Here is a 17,465-nt window from a genome sequence, read left to right as displayed (position 1 = left end):
CACTGATGAAGGAGGCATTGAGGGGTGGCAGGATCTCAGCACAGTCTTTGATGAGGAGGCAAATGTCACCTTTGTATCGAGAAGGTTTAAGACCTTTTAAAATAGATTTGACATCATCTTCTGAGACATTGCTGAAGTGAACCATGGACAGATCTTGAGGACAGGAAGAAGAGTGAGTCGTGGCTGTTGTGGATGATAGCATAGGTTTAAGCATGGCTTGCTTAGGGCCTGATTCATAACTTGACGCAGTGATCGTGCTAAAGAGCACGATTCACTGCGCCAAATGAGGACGCGCAGGCTCCACCAGTATTCTCAAGTGGGCCTGCGTGTCCTCATAGTGCACAACAGTGCACCTTCAGGATTGCGCCTGTTTTAGTTATAACGAGCGCAATCCTGAAATCTCAGCAGTACTTTTGTAAAATAACGACATATTCGTTATTTTACAAAAATGCTGCCGAGAACACAGGTGTATATGAACACTTTCCTATATACCAAAGCAAGCAGCTTCAACGTTGCAGAATGCAGAATGCAACGTTGAAGCTGCTTGATTTGCTGTATATGAAAGTGTTCACATACACATGTGTATATGAACACTTTCAAAAACACCAAACAAGGCTTCTTGTAGCACTCCTCCAGTATAACGGCACCAAAACAGTACTGTATATGTGCGCAACTTTAGCGCACATATAAAATTGGAGGAGTGCCACAAGAATACCTTTCTAAAAAGCCAGGTAACGAATGTGGCAGTTGGTAGGTTGGTTTCCAACCCATCCTAGCAACCGCCACATGTATCCCGAAAGTGGCGCATTCCTACCAAAGAATGCGCCACCTTCAGAATAGGTCTTAAGTACTGAAAAGGTTGTGAACCCTTTTAACAACCTTTTCGGTACTTAAGACCAGGTTGAGAATCAGGCCCTTAGTGTCCATTTTTCTGTTTGTGTACGTTTTCACTTTTCGTGAGCATGGCGTTCTGAAAATTGGTGCACCAAGAATCATCTTTTGTGGCTGGAGATTTAGTGAGGGTTTTGAGTTCCCTGAGAATGGTGAATATCTCACAAGTGTTGGATTCTGCATTGGCAATACGGGCATTGTAGGTGGTGGATTTGGCAGATGATGGCTTTTTTTAAGTGTTTGCCAGCGAGAAGAACAATAGTTTCTTAGCTTCTGACGGTGATTCTTTTCCAATTGGCTTCTGCTAACCATTTTTAGAGCAGCGTATTGGGATTTCTGGGGTATACCATGAGTTTCTGTGTGCAGATGGTTTGAGTTTGCGTGGTCTTAAAGGTGCAATAGTATCAATGGCTACAGTCAGGGGCTTACAGTACAAGTCTGCAAGTGTGTTAGGTTCTGCGGAAAAGGGTGGCTCAGCTAAAAGTGAGTTGAGCAAGGGAGGGATACGCTCTTTGGTGAGGTTCCTATAGCTGTGAGCTAGGGTAGGGGGCAGCGGGATGGCAATAGGTGTAGAGTGGGCAGTAGGCCAGATGGAGAAGTGCACAATGTTGTGCTCAGACTATGTACAAGGGCTGTTGGTATGAATATTGACCTGACAGTTGAGGTCTGCAATCCAATCTAGGATGCAACCTTTGTGGTGAGTGGGTGAGGTAACACATTGTTGGAAGCCTACAGCACAGCGAATTAGAGAGGGATGTGGCAGCTAGATCAGCGGGATCATTGTATCCTAGATTGGCGTCTCCCATGAGAATAGTTTTGGAGGTAGACTTAATATTGGCACCCAAGGTGTGTAGGAGGTTCTCTTCAAAGGATGGTGCTGGTCTGGGGGATGGTAGATGCTATGAAGAGTGATTGTGCTTGAGACTGAAAGGGTTAGTTTAACAGACAGGATATTGCAGTTGTCAGACAGAGTGGAGTTACAGACTCTGATGGACAGGGAGTCCCTTGCTATGAGTGATACTCCTCCACCCCTGGCATTCAGTCGTTAACAGCGGAAGATAGGGAATCCTGGTGGGCTGGCAACAGAAAGGGCAGGCCCTGATGCTGCATGTAACCATGTTTCAGTGGTTGCTAGGATGACAAGGTTCAGAGTGGTGATCAGATCATGGATGGTGAGAGCATGTGCAGGAATGAATCTTTTATTGATGAGAGCACATTGTAAAGGCAGGGAGGGTACATGCTTGTTGGGTGGGCTAGGTGGGGCCATTGTAACTACCACCTTACTTTGTGGTACTTGGATGCTGTAAGGATGACTTGTAGTAGCATTCCCTCAGGTGGGAGTCTTAGTGTCCTTCTAAGTGGTCAACGGCATGGAGGGGTTATTGTATCTGGGCGATGCTGACTGCTTTGTTCTGGATCTTGGCGTGGTGACTATGCGGTGACCTAGGCAAGTGTTTCGGTTTGTAGCACTTTGAGGGAGGGAAAAGATTCCAGGGATGGGCAAAACCTCTTGGTCCGAGCAGCTGGAGGAGTCTAAGACAGGCAGCATTGTAGGTGGCCTTAACATCAGTGGAAAATAAAATAATAATAAAAATAAAATTTGCAAGACAAAATGCATTGGGCCAATCACTGCATTGGACATTGTTAATTTCTCTGCATCTGTCCAATTGATCACATTTCAATACCATGGCAGCTACAGGTGTACTACAATAGCTACTGTATAGCTTTTTGGTTCGGAAGCACAAATCAACACATTCTGTATAACTGTGCAGCTCAGGCTTTTCCTGAAGGACATTCTATGCAGGCAGTCTATTTGCTTCTACTGAATGCAATTATTTTTCTCTTGAGGCAGCTGTCTTTGCTCCTCTATAATGAAGTCACAGCATTGACTTGCTGATGCTCGACTTACTTGGTGGGGAAACAAACCCTGGTTGCAACTACTGCATCCAATCTATCTGACAAAGTTAAATAATAATGAAACTCCACTTCAATGTAATTAAACCTTATTGGCTACTTACTGGTTGTTGTCGTGCCATCAGCCATCCATTGTATTATCCTGCTGTGCTTTTGTCTGCATACATCCTGAAAATACAAATTTTTAGCACAAACCTTCTGTTAGAATATTTTTTTTAGTTGCTCTTGGTAGCTCTTTCCCTTCTACTTTCATCACTAATTTAGTGGATTTCGTTGCAGGCATCTGAACATTTTTTTGTGGTGGGTTTTCACTTTTGCACTTGGGATAAACCTGAGATAATAGTCTATCCTACACTCCCATTAATTGGATCCACAGGCTGCCCACAGCCAGGTAACTATATGTGTTCTTTTCCACCACGGCCAGATTTTGATCTGGACCATGGTTTACCTGTTGCTGAGCAGCCCTCTTTCCCATGTTTATGGTTATCATTCCTGACCTGAATGTTTCAAAATACTTCTCCCCAGAAATCCTGCTAATTGAAAGTACATCACTATACAACGCAAAGACAAAACAGTGTTGGTGCCACCATCTGCAGCATTGTTCGGCAGTGCTGCAGGCCAGTAGTATATTGCATGCATCTCTAGATCAGACAGCACTTCACGTGGTTAGCAGCACTTTGTGAGGACCAATCTAATGCTCATCCAGACAGATGTTCCCTTTGTACTGCTTTATGAAGAGCCAGTCGCCTGGCCGAAAGACATGCCAAGGGGTGGCTTGGCTCTAGGGCAAAGTCTCACCTTCTGGTAGATAGAACAAACAGTTTTCGCTAGAATTTGACAGTAGTTAAGCACTGCAGCACCCATCAACTGCCCCGTGCCCCCATTCAAAGGCCCCGGCTGAGTTTCCAGCAAATGCATCAGTCTACCAGTGAGCATTCCATATGGAATTAGCCCTGTTAATCTGTAAACTATTCCCCTCATACTCATTAGGGCTAATGGCAGTGCATCTGGCCACTTCAAATTAGTTGCTGTACACATTTTAACCTTTTACCCTTAAGGATACCATTCTGGTATTTCACTAACCCTGCTTACTCTGTGTGATAAGTACAATGAAGTGGATTCTTCTATCACTCCTGATAATCACTGGATTCCATATATATGTATGAACTTCCATATCAATGCTTTAGAAACTGTGTTTGTGTTTGCCCTGTGAGGAGGGTGCACGTCTACCCATTTAGGAAAGTCATTGGCAAGTGCATACTCCAGGCGTGTCACCTTTGGTATTTGAAGATAATCACAAACTGTGCACACTGGGTTTTACGGTCAGGGTGTACCCCCTTATGTATATTAGTTCTCTTTCCTTTATTTACAAGCTGACATATAAAGCATCTTCAGATGAATTGCTTTGAAATTTGTGAACAACTAGAGAAGAGAACATCCTGCATTTCCCAGTGTATTATTTTATGTATCTGGTGCCTCGCCTTGCAACTCTTACAATTGCTCAAGTATTTTATATAATGGTTTTTCCAGCCTCATTTGCTGCTAAGGCATTATTTCCTCCATCAAGGGGTCGAGGGAAAGGGAAGCCCCCCTTTCTGTCTCATTAGTGAGTGCATTCCCTTTGCTGGCCTCATCTTGTAGGGCTTGGTGTGCGGCAGACTTCATGACGGCTATTTCTTTTGGGGTCATTGCTGCAGTTAAATAACCCTTTCCCTTCCACAAAATACCATAGTAATGTGCTATCCCAAAGGCATAGCGAGAGTCAGTGTAAATATTAACTTGATTGGCCACCTCTATGCTGCATGCAGATGTTATTGGAATCAGTTTGGATATCTGTGCTGAATTTACTCCCTTTATCTTTTTTGCTTTCTGTTACTTCATGAGCTGTACAAACTGCATCAGCTGATCTTAATTCCCCTTGTTCATTTCTTACACAACACCCATCCGCATAATTTTCCTCAACTTGATTTTGAAATGAGGTTTCCTGTAAATCTGTTTGTGGTTTAATGAGGAAACTTGTGGTGAAAATACAATCATATTCCTCTAGACCTGTGAGGCTGTAGACTAGAGATGTTGGAATCAATATTGAACAACATACCAGGGTGACCTATGCAGAATTTAGCAATTGTGAGTGCTGAGTGTTCATTTTCAGAAATAGGGTGGTTAAATCACATAATAGTGCTACTATAAGAGGTATTCCAAGTTCTATAGTCTCTGAACTTTGAACTGTCACTTCAGCTGTTGTGACATGTATTCTCATGTCTAATTATGTATAAAGTGTTATATTTAAGCAATAGGCCCAAGCCGTTAATGCAAATGCAGATTCATATTTATTAAATGTGAAGAGTGCCTTTGGAAATGCAGTCTGAATTACATTACAACAGTGACTTTATTTGAGAGTCTGGCACAGGTGCCAAGTGACCTTGTTATTAGAACACTGTGTGCGATTAGTGTGAAAAAAACCTCTCTGACTGCTCTCCAGGCTTTCTGGGATGAACGTTAAGGGGTCCTGTAAATGGCAAACAAAACTGAGAGAGCAATATGAAAGACCTCCAAAATTACAGAACAACTACAGAACTTCCTGCAGCGAATTCTGCCGTTGAGCAGCTAATGGAAGTGTGTGAAAGGTGCGTTAGCCTTGTTCTTGAGACAGACAAACTTTTTACTTTGCAGGAAAGATGTTAAGCACTGATACTGAGCAAGGGGGCTGGATAGATTTTTGTTTCGGCAACTTCAAGCTGCTGACAGATAGACATGCTAATAGAAGGGACTAACAGTGGAAGCTCAGAGAATATAAAAAGGGATGTGTTTGGAAGCCAGATGAGATTTTAGCTGTGCGCGGACCAGAGCTGGCAAGAAGACCTGAGGAAGACGGACGGCTGGAACAGAGAGAGAAGTACTGGGGGCTGTTAACCTCCATGCAGAGAGGAAGGGCTGAAATTCCCGTTTTCCCTGGCTGGATTTTAAAGCCACTAAACAAGAGTTTTGGCAGTTTCGAGGCATTTGAGTCCCCAAAGGACTCTGTCTATTGACTTTTGAGCAGACCTATTTATTTAGATTGAGCTGTGTGGGGAATATTTTTGCCTCCACCCCAAGGCAAATCAGCTCACCACCTATGAACAGACCTTATTCTTAATTGTCTACATGCTGGCACCATGTCCAATCCCGATTTGCATTAACTCTTTTTGAAACATTTTCTGCTGTTTTTCTGATTTTTTGGAAACAAAAGATCAGGGCGCTATATAGGTGGCTTTTAACATTTTGGCATTTTTCCTGGAGTATAGACTGTCCAAGGCATCTTGTCTCCATTTCCAGCCCTCTCATCTCCCAACCCTCTGCAGATAGTGAGCATGGGAGGTCTTTTTACCCTTCATTGATATCACATTGAGAAGGTATTGATGTATTGAAAGGGGAAGTGTTTTAGGTGCTTTGAGGTGCTTTTAGGTGCTTCTATGAAGATTGCCTAGCAAGATCTGGTGAGGTTGCCTAGCAAGACCTGCTGATGCAGGTAGTTGTTTTATACAGTGACTATGATATCTTGGAGACGGTTGATCAGTCTTAAATCCTAAGTGGATGTAGAGGCAATGAAAATCATTCCGTCTTTTTCATTAATGGCTTATTGCATTTGAAGTGTGTTGTGCATAGTGACCATTATGGTAGTAGTCTCTCTATATTGCTTATTTCTCATTGTTAAATGATTTACTTTGAGAGCATAAGAAGCATTCATTGAGAGTTCATTACTGAGTGTTTTGTCAGAAGCATTTGGACAGTGACATTACGTTTGGGGCATCTATTTAAATGTATTGTGTAATGATGTGTTATATATGGTACACATCTTTTATTACACTTATGGGGGGTTACTGGAAGGTATGAGCAGTGGACTATCAATAAAGAATAGTGTGACATTAGTAAACATCTTCTGTGCAGAAGAATGAGTATCAGCCCACCAACTGCAGGGGGTTGATTGCCTGCTCTCTTTACTGATGCACAGTTACAGGTGTATGCTCTTTCCTATCTCTATTCCTACCACATCCCCTGCTGGGGTGGTATTGGACTCTCCCCTGGGGTGGAGGTAGGGGTCTGGAATTAGGGGTGATAAGAATTAGGTCAGTTGTAACTGAGTGAAGGCAGGGTTGCAACTCTGCCGCTAATGGGTACAGTGCTTTATTGTAGGATGCAACTGGGCTGTGTTTATCCTGTGATATCTGTTAGTGCTTCCTGTGCATAACTCCCTTTCTCACAACAATATAGGATAAATAGATTTTTATGATCTGGCACACCAAAGGCAGGGGAACATGATAGAGCTTGCTTTATCCTGACATACTCCTTTTCCACTTCCTCTGGCCGCAATATGAGTTCAGGTATATTTGAGTGAGCCCTTTCCCATTGCGGTTTTATCATACTCTCATAGCCCATTATCCACTGCAGCAATAACCAGTGTCATTTAGTGTTTTTGTGATCCGTGTTTGGATTGCATCAGCTCTTTCTTTGATGTTGGATGAGTCCAGGGTGGTGGTTGGGGGTTTTGTGGATTTCAGTCTGGTAACTAGGTCTTCAATGCTTATTGCTGATTTCTAGTCTCTTTAAGAATTGGAGGATTTCATTTCTCAATAGTTTTTTTGTGAAGTTAGTTAGTAATTGCATTGGCGGATAGATCACAAATGGTATTATGAGGTGGTCGCTCCAGAGAATCTACATTCGGGGTGCAGTTGTGAGCAGGTTTGTTTAGCAAAAGATTGCATTTATGGTGTGCCTTGCTGTGTGTGTGGCACTCCCTTCACCAGTTGTTGTAAATTGTAAATGCATCATTGCTAGTTGATTTGTTAGTGTTTTAGGTTAGTTGATGTTTTCTTCTAAAAACCAGATGTTGAAGTCTCCTAGCATGATCAAGTTGTCATATTTTAGAGAAATCCTTGAGATCTGTAGGAAGCGGCTACTTCGTGGTGCAGCTTGACAGATGTTTTTGATAGCGTCCCTAGGTCCTTTTCTCAAGCGAATGTGAAGAGGTGAGCGGCGAGGGCTAAGTAGGGCTGTGCAGAGTGGAGTGGCCGTGCAGAGCTTTCCAGAGTGGGCAGAACAGAGGTGGAAAGGATTGGAGTGTGCTGCTAAGTCTATGAGCCCTCTAGTTTGGCTTGTGGTTATATACACAGCTCCCCAGCTGACCTGCCCATTTTCTGTTTGGTCTCCTGGAGCTACTAGAGCCTGAAGAGAGAAGTGGTCCCGAGCACCAGCCCTGCGCACCAGGCTGCTCGGTAGAGCCTCCAGGTAACGGCCTATGGCTATCCACTCCAATATCTCAATATTGGATGCCCTGAAGGTACTGTTGTTATCACACCACAGATTCATAACAACCTGTTGCTGCAGTGAGTGAAAACCGCACCCTGCAAATAACGGGTCTGATTGTTACCCTGTGGTGTATACATAATCGGCCTTTACTATTGAGCTACTTGTCTAATCCCCTATTGGGGACAAACTCCCAGGTAGGATTGAGGGTTACTAGGAGTTTGCTGACACTCGGAAGGTCCAACACCTTCCCACAAAAGAAACGTACACCCAGCCAGATAGCAATTTCAAACTGTGTTTTATTACAGCCAAAACCAACAGGGATCAGTACAAGGACCGAAGAAATCCACAGACATCTCAAAGTCTCCTGGCTCGTAGGCCAGTTTTTTATCCTGATTGCATCATAGTGATGTCACACCCTGGGCCCTACTCCAGAAAACCTATCCCCTTCTGGGATTGGCAGTCAGGGGCCTAATAACATATATATTCCCCTATATGAGATACTCTACTGGCCCTCGCATGTCAGATGGCTGGCCTACTCCGTCCCCAAATTACTATCTCTGAGCAATGTTGCAGTGTGAGGATCTTACCATTGGTTCTTGCCTGTTGCTACCCACTCTAGGATACTGAACTGTGGTTGGCTAGAGCGGACATCCACAGACCTGACATGCACAAAGATTCTTAGCTCTCGGTGTACCTTCTCAAGGTAATAAGAGCGACTGTATGTCTGCATTGTAACTTGTGTGTACCACCTTAGACTATGAGCGGGCCGGCTCATCTAGTGCAATACTCGTCTCATGCTGTAACATCTTTGTTGCAAGCTTCTGTCTGTTGGTGTTAGATTGACTCTCATTCCCAGCTCTGGTTTTGATTCATCATCTGAGTCGGCCAGGTCACGTGTTCGGAGACCGTGATTTGGAACTCTGCGACTCTGATTTACTCTGAATTATGAGGAATTATTCATATTTATTGAAGCTGCTGTTACTGTCGTTCAGGGAATGGAATGTCACTCGTATCTGGTGGCCTTGGCAGCGTGTCCTGTCTCACAGGTTTGCTCTCTGTTCAGCCTGAATTCATCTCAGTTTAGCTCTTGCTGCGGGCTTGTGGCCTGCTGTAATTTCCCTAAGCCGTAACGTGGCATCTACAGTGTTTCATACTATCCTATATTTTCCATATATTAGTCACACGTGGTCCTTTCAGGTTCCCTTGGTGCTCCTGCAATTGCATGAGTTTAATGGCAGATAAGCATCTGCAAGCTCTGTTCAGGATCTTTTGCTTCTTGTGGTTTCTGTGCTGCTCTGGTGTGCCATCATCCTGTATTTGTGCTAGCTGTTGTGTGTTCCCCCTGATCTGTGATACTTGTAGATACTGTGGTAGTGGTGCTGCCATCTGTGGTACCTGCGTCTATACCCGTGACTTTGCTGACGCGTGTGGTTGTGCTTGTGTTTGTGGCATCTGCTGATACATGCCTTGCATCTGCCCTTGTGGCTGTTGGTCCTGTGCATAATAATCTTCTTGGCCTCCCTGATAGTGCTGCTGGCCTGCCCACCCCAATTCTGTTGTGTCCTTCGAAATTGGCATGCTTGTGAAATGTGTCCTAGCTGCCCAGAGGTCCAGCACTGTGGTGGCTCCCTCCCTTGTCCTGGAAATCCCCTGAAAAGTCTCCTGTGTTCTGCTGCATATGGCAACCAGGTGATTCCAAGCTTGGTACTGAGACACACGGCTGTGGGAGAGATAGACATTTTCTAGCACATTTCAAACCATTCCAAACTGGAGAGATATGCAAAATACCATTTGGTGAATGCTAGATGCTGGTTACATTACCTGAGCGTCGCCCGCGAGGATTCAAGCATTTGTTGCATCACGTTTGAGACTATGGGCCTCATTATGAGGTGGGCGGTAAGGGGTTAACGACACTGGTAAAGGTGCCAGAGCCGTTAACCCCTCACCGCCCTATTACGAGGTCTGCCAGGTCTTACCAGATGTCCTTAGCGGGTCCCGCGAGAGGCCCAGCATGCTAACAACGGGCCTGTCATTAATGGGCCCGTTGTTAGCATACTCCACATTCCCATTGAGCCCTATGGGGCCTCAAATGGGAATGGGGATGGTCTGGGTCCGGGTTCCCTGAATGGGGAAATACCGGGCCCTCCAAGGTCGGAATGGCCCGGTATTTCCCCATTCAGGAAACCCAGACCCGAGTTTGGAGGCAGCCATGCCCTTAATAAGGGCATGGCTGCCTCCAAACTCGTAATGAGGCCCTATGTGTCTAAAGATTTGAGTCTACTCTGAAGACAGTCCCACCGGACCGTTGAATGTTTAATAATAAAGTACCTTCACGCTTTTGGGAAGAACACCCAAATAGTGGTTTTAACTATTGAAGATGAAGACAGTGCCTACTATTGTGCATAGATTTTGGGTTCCCCTGATGAAGTTCTTGTATAGTTTGTGGCAACAATAGAAGGACGAAACACGTTGGGTTTCATATGACGCTGTATTGTAGAACAGTGCAAGTCACTAAGTTATTAACTTTGTTTAGAACCTTTTTGAGTGTGAAAAGGATTCACCTACTTTTCTACGTGTAAGAGAGGGTAGAGTGACCAATAATGATTAGGGTTCTCTATCTATTATCCAACGCAGTTTAAGAGTAATGATCTTTTACTGGCCTATTGATAGCCCATGATTGTTTATTTTATGTATGTTTTAATTTCTATGTAGCTTTGTACTTTGTGATTTGCACTTGATTTTATGTGTTTTTATGGCATTGATGTATGTTTATAAATAAAATCGATTGTATTATGAATTTGAAGTTGTAAACAACACAAAGTTCTTTGTTTGATGGACTGTGGTTAGGGGGTGGTTCTTACTAAGAATAGACAGCATAAAGGCAGTGGGATTGTTTAGTTAAGAAGTATGTACTCAAGTTTGTTTTGGGGACGAATCTCATTGCCGTTAAACTTCATCTTGTCTCTGTATGGTTTATTGTCTGCTGCATCTGTTGTCCATTTCCCCGAAATCCCCCTAGAAACCCTCCTTGGTTGTGATGCGCCTGTGGCCCGAAGCCATGCCGCCTTTGTAAACCTCCCATTCCATGGAATCCCTGCTTTGGGTTGCCTCTCCCCATGTACCCTCCTTACATGGGCGGTGCAAACTGTTGTGGTTGTTGATACTGCTGCGGTGCCTGTGGGGTGGGACTGGTTATGACCGCTCCTTCCATTGCATACTTTGATAGCTTTTGTTGCACTAGTTTGGCTTCATCTGCCTTCCTTTCTTCTGCCTTTTGCTTAACCTTCTCTTTCCATAATCTGCAATGGTGCACTATTGTGAGCTTTATTTCTGGCCATCCCTTCACTTCCATTCCCACCAACCTCTTCAAACTCTTCTGTACTGGTTGTCACTGCACTAAAATATGATAGAATATTGCTATTGTTTTGTCCCAAGGCTCTCGAGTTTCAAGGCGCCAAAGCTCTTGAATCTCCTGAATGTACTGAACAGGGTCTTCGTCTTCCCTCATTTTGAGTGATGTAATCGGCCCAATGTCTGACTTGTCTGGGTGGTGTGTTCGTAATGCTTGCCATAGTGTTGCCCTGCAGCTTGCAAATGGTGCTCCGTCGTGCACCATGTTCTGTGCGGTCACCCCTGGGAACCCTGCCCTCTTCCATATGTCATCAGCTGCGTCTCCTATTATTGATACTAATAGTCCCTTGATGTCACCCACTGCTAATCTGTGACCAGCTTTCAGCTTCTCCATCTCATAAATCCATTTCCCTGCTCACGCACTCAATGATGGCAACCAGCACTTCACATTCTCTTGTTTGTGTGCTTCCATGGCACATACTGAGGTCTCGCCCCTCCTCTCTCTAATAAAGGCATCTGTGAAAATGCTGCCCTTTCTTCCGGTCTCCTTAGGTACAGTCTCATTTGTCAAGGCCCTCTCTCATCCTCAATGTTTGTGGACATCTCTGCTGGTCTCAATGTGGGTACTCTTCTGCTAGCGTCTTAAGCTCTAGACAATCGTCCTTTCAAACAAGCTATTGCTGTCTCCTCCCTCCTATGTGCAGGAAGATCCCTTAGTCTGTTAACATAAGATATGTGTTGTGTGTGGTGCACATGTTGTTCGTCTACTGTGCCTGCTCTTCTGAATTGACACCCCTTCACCTAGTCTGTCGGTCCTAAATTCCCATGATGCCCACTTGTCTGTCCCCGTGGTCTATGACCTGCTTTGCTCCCCCCTCTCGTCCCCACTGTGATTGTCATCATTGTCACAGCGTGTGTCCACATTACCACAGAAATCGTCTGCAAAACTCAGTCTCCTCGATGTCAAGTCTGTGTTAGCTTTCATGCTAAGATCAATGTCTACTAAATCATACATGCTGCCTCTGGGCAATTACCCTTTGGCCTGCTCCACTGTTTCCTGCTGTGCTCCTGCCTAATGAATTTGTGCTATCTGGCTCTGCTCGTCAGTACTCCACGTGCCTGTTCTTTTCCCTATCCAACGCTGCCTGCATTATCACTGCCCTTATTGCTTGTTCGTCTTCCTCCATGCACACTTGTTCTCTTGCCTTCTGTCCAACTTTAACTTCCTTTGTTCCCCCCTGCTAACTTGCATTTTTCTTGCTCTGCTATCTCTCTCTGCCTCTCTGCCTTTTCCAGTTCTCACACTCTTTTCTCCCTCATCTCTCTTTCCACTCTCTGCCTTTCCTTCAGATGCCTTTCTATCCTTTCTTCTCATTCCCTTTCCAAGTGTTCCTTCTCTTCTTCCCTTCTTTGTTCCCTATCTTCTCGCTCCAGTTTCTCCTCTCTCCTTCTCTCTCTGTCCTCGCGTTCTAACCTCACTTCCCTGTCTTTCTCCCTTCTATCCTCCTCTTCCATCAATTCCGCCCAGTCTGTTGTGTAACCGTCGCTTTTCAGGCTTTCTATTACACCTGTTGCCCCTTCTGCTTCCACATTCGCCTTCCTTTGAAGCCTTAAGAGTACCTGTGATGCTATCCATTTGTTTGTGCTAATGCCTTCAAACTCCTCCTTTGTGTACTGCTGTGCCTCATTGCTCACTCCTGCATCACTAGTTGGCTGTCCCACACCTTTCGGCCTATCATCTTTAGTGTATGGTGGTGGCTTATATGTCGGATTTGAACACCCCTCTGCTGCCCTCAGTTCCCTCATTGGATACATTCCATGTTCATCGTCTGTGTCATCAGATACTACACTTGGAGGGGCAGGGAAAGGGGCAGGGGGATGGGTCCCTTCGTCCTTCACCTCCTGTTGGCTTAGCAGCCACTGACTTCTCACGTTTTCCCCCTCTCCCTCCTGAAACATGCACCACAACTCGGATATGGCCATGCATTTCATCAACTCCTTTCATTTGTACGCACCCTGAATGTGTGTCAATAGTGGTTGCTGCACGTCTTTGGAAAAACTTCCACAATGTGGCCATGGGTTGGTTAATTTACCTCCTGTACTTTTGGACCATTCTATGCTATATTTGCACATTTTCTCCTTATAAGGTGGAAGTGTTTTACACAAATGCTGAAGGGAAGTACCCCCACCCTCCGTTACCTTGATACATTTCAATACCTCTTACCTGACATCAAGTTGAGGTTTTTGATAATCCGCTGTTCAGGGATAAAAGTCACAATGCAATCGTAATATGTTCCAATTTTTACGAGCCTCTCTCGCTCTGCACCTTACTAGGCGTGCTCCACGCACCGCCCCTCCTTCAGAATCGCTGCCTCCTCAGGCATACAACCACAATCCTGCGCATGCGCCTTCTGCGCACATCCACTGGTTCATTTTGTCTGCCACTCCGAAGTTCTCAATACTAGCTCCTCACTGTCTCAACACTCTCTGTGTCCTATGTGCAAACCTAAGGGTGACGTCACCAAGCTATCAACACACTATAGGAAAATTGAATATCGCACGCACAAAATAATAACCTTTTACTACCAAAGCCCACACGAAAACCCCTGCAGCTGTCTTCCTGCTCTCCAGGCAGAGTATACCAATATGCGCTTCTGATCGAACTGCACCCGTTGCATCGCCAAACGTGTCAAACGCCTCTCTCCAGGAGACTTAATCAGTCAATTTACCTTCCGCAATCTAGGTTAGCTTCCTTTGCTAAACCTTACAGGAATACCATAATCTATGGCCCGAGCTAAATAGCCCAATCCACAGGAATACCTTATTGACATAACTTCTGTCATCCATGACCTGCAAGTCAATAGTCTGGGTTGTTCACCACAACCTTTTACCTCGAAGACCGAATGTGCCCTAAACATAGAAAAATAACTTCTACCTCGACTCCTGTCCCTATTCACTACAACAGTGCTAAACAATGTTATGACACTACAACACAATACTTCAACAATACTCAACGATACTACACAACATTCAATACCCCCCACAATTGCTGTCGGCCTGGATCAATACTTATGTTCCGTGTTGCACTGGCGCTGCTCGGCTGCCTGCTCCCCTGTCAAGGTGTTCGCCTCCCCGTCCTGGTCTGCCTGGACGACTCGTCAATCTCGGGCAGGATGATTTCCAAATGGCTCCCAACAACCTCTAAACGGGCACACATTTCCCGTCTCTCTCGAAATATGTGAGCGTGCTGCAGCCGCTCAGGTTTGGTGGTGAAGGAGTAGACTTAGTGCCGGGCTGGCATTGTGAACCATCCTCTGGCTACCAACCTGCTGGGGACACCCTCCCAGGAGGGTTGAAGGGTTACTAGGAGGTCACAGACACTCAGAAGGCCCAACACCTTCCCCCAAAAGGAACGTGGACCCAGCCAGACAGCAAGTTCAAACTGTGGTTTATTACAGCCCAAACCAACAGGGATCAGTACAAGGTTCGAAGAAATCCACAGACATCTCAACGTCTCCTGTCTCGCAGGCCAGTTTTGTATCCTGATTGCATCATAGTGATGTCACAACCTGGGCCCTACTTCAGAAAACCTCTCACCATCTGGGAATGGCCATCAGGAGCCTAATAACATATGTATTCTCCTATATGAGTTACTCTACTGGCCCTCGCATGTCAGGTGGATGGCCTGGTCCTTCCCCAAATTACTATCTATAAACAATGTTGGAGTGTGAGGGTCTTACCATTAGTTCTTGCCCGTTGCTACCCACCCCAAGGATACTGAACTGTGGTTGGCTAGAGTTAACGTCCCCAGACCTGGGATCTGCAAAGATTCTTAGCTCTCGGTGTACCTTCTCAAGGTAATAAGAGTGACTATTCGTCTGCATTGTAACTTGTCTGTACCACCTTAGACTATGAGAGTGCCCGTTCATCTCATGCAACGCCAGTCTCACATTGTAACATCGTTGTTGCAAGCTTATGTCTTTTGGCGTGAGATCGACTCTCGTTCCCAGCTCTGGTTTCGATTCATCATCTAAGTCGGCCGAGTCAAGTGTTCAGAGACCCTGATTTGTAGCTCTGCGGCTCTGAATTACGAGGAATTATTCATATTTACTTCAGCTGGAGTTACTGTTGTTCAGGGAATGAAATGTCACTCGTATCTGGTGGCCTTGGCAGCGGGTCCTGCCTCACACATTTGCTCTCTGTTTAGCCTGAATTCAGCTCAGCTCTTGCTGCAGGCTTGTGGCCTGCTGTAATTTTCCTAAGCCATAACATGTCATCTACAGTGTTCATGATATTGTATATTTTCCATACGTTAGTCACACATGGTTCTGACAGGTCCGCCAAGGTGCTCCTGCAGTTCCATAAGGTTAATGGCATATAAGCATCTGCAAGCACTGTTCACGATCTCTTGCTACTTACAGATCCTGTGCGGCTGCGTTTAAGCTAATGTCAAAATGATAAAAGCATGTACATGTATCTGTCCTCTGACTTATAGAACTGTACGCTCGTTTTCTTTGTGTATCCGAGTGTGTGTTTGTGTCCCGACGTGCGGATAGCATGTGTGCTTCCTGTCTAACGCTGCTATGTCGTAATGTCTCTAACAACACCAGTAACGTGGCTTCTTGGCGCTTTAATCAATACTCTCAATTGAAGTCTCCTTAGTTGCAGCCTGAGGCCCTTTGTCCATTCTGGGTAAGGTTTGTACTGCTCCTCATCTGAGGGCTGGCTCAGTGGGTACCTCTCGACATATTGATCAATCATTGGAGCACTAGGAATTGGTCACAGTATCTTCTGGTCTAATTCCGTGTCATGTACCTTATAGGATGGTGTGGAGGGGGTGAATTTGCCCATCCCTCTTCCCCCTACCCTCTTTCCCCCTCACCCCTTCCCCTTTTCCTTCCCCCCGTGGAGTGGTCAGCAAGTGGTTATCTGTGGTTGCCTGGGGGTGCTGGGCGGATGGGATCACCTGATGTAACTCGGCAACAACTACCGCTCGACATCGTGGGGACCTTACTGTGAGCATCTGGACACTCGGAACGGGTGAGTGGAATCCATTGTGACTGCTTTTTACATGAAAGGAAGTTGAACTGCTAAACCAATAGAAATGAGCATGGGAGGGGAATGGAAGAAGGGGCTCTGCAGTGCAGCGGGCGGAAGATAGTGGTGAATGCACTGACGGGCAGCTCCAAGGTGCAAAGCGAAACCAGATTAGAGGATTTGAGGGGGAAATCCTCAATTTTTGACTAATTTGGAACAGTGCAGCCATCGGAAAGAGGAGGGGAGCATGCTGGGACTGAGGAAATAGAACCGAATGGTTCCCAAGAGGCTCCTGCACCAATGCTTGAAGAAAATAGACCTAATGTTGGCAGACCCAAATGAGACTCCTTTAGATTTGAAGGAGCAGCAGGGAAGCAATCTTGGGGCGGTAGACCCAATTGTGATTCCCACAACACCAAAGTATCAGCAGAGGAGCAGACCGGACACTATCATCTTGTCCACAACACTGTCCCTGATGTCATCTACTTCCTTCGCCAACAACAATTTCTTGCTAAAACATTGTAACAGACTCGAGAGAAACTCATTGGGCCCAGTGCAGTCAAACCAAATATTAAACTCGTCCACCCTGGGAAATGTAATTGGCACAAGGCTGGCTATCTCACCAGATCTACAGAAGGATGCAGTAATCTCAAGTCCTTCAAGCAGCTATGATAGTGATAGTGAGAGCGACTTCGCCACTGACATGGACGTGGTATCGGGTACATCAAATATAGTGGGCACTGCATTCCCGAATACATCATGCCGCAAAATAGTGCGTCGAGTTCAGCCTTCCTTAAATGCGATTGCAGCCTCGATTGACTCAGTATTGCTACGCTGTACGACGGTTGCAACCGAACAGCGTGAAGTGAAGGAAACCTTGGCTGAAGTGGTGGAATTAGCTATGGCCACAAGGGCGCCACCCCTCCACTCAGACTCCGTGGCAGATATGGGCCACATGGACCAGAGGTGCCCTAATACATAAAATG

Source organism: Ambystoma mexicanum, chromosome 8 (genome assembly GCF_040938575.1).
Source record: "Ambystoma mexicanum isolate Mex_15411 chromosome 8, UKY_AmexF1_1, whole genome shotgun sequence".
NCBI lineage: Eukaryota > Metazoa > Chordata > Amphibia > Caudata > Ambystomatidae > Ambystoma > Ambystoma mexicanum.
The sequence above is the reverse complement of the archived record's forward strand: the minus strand, read 5'-3'. Positions refer to the sequence as shown.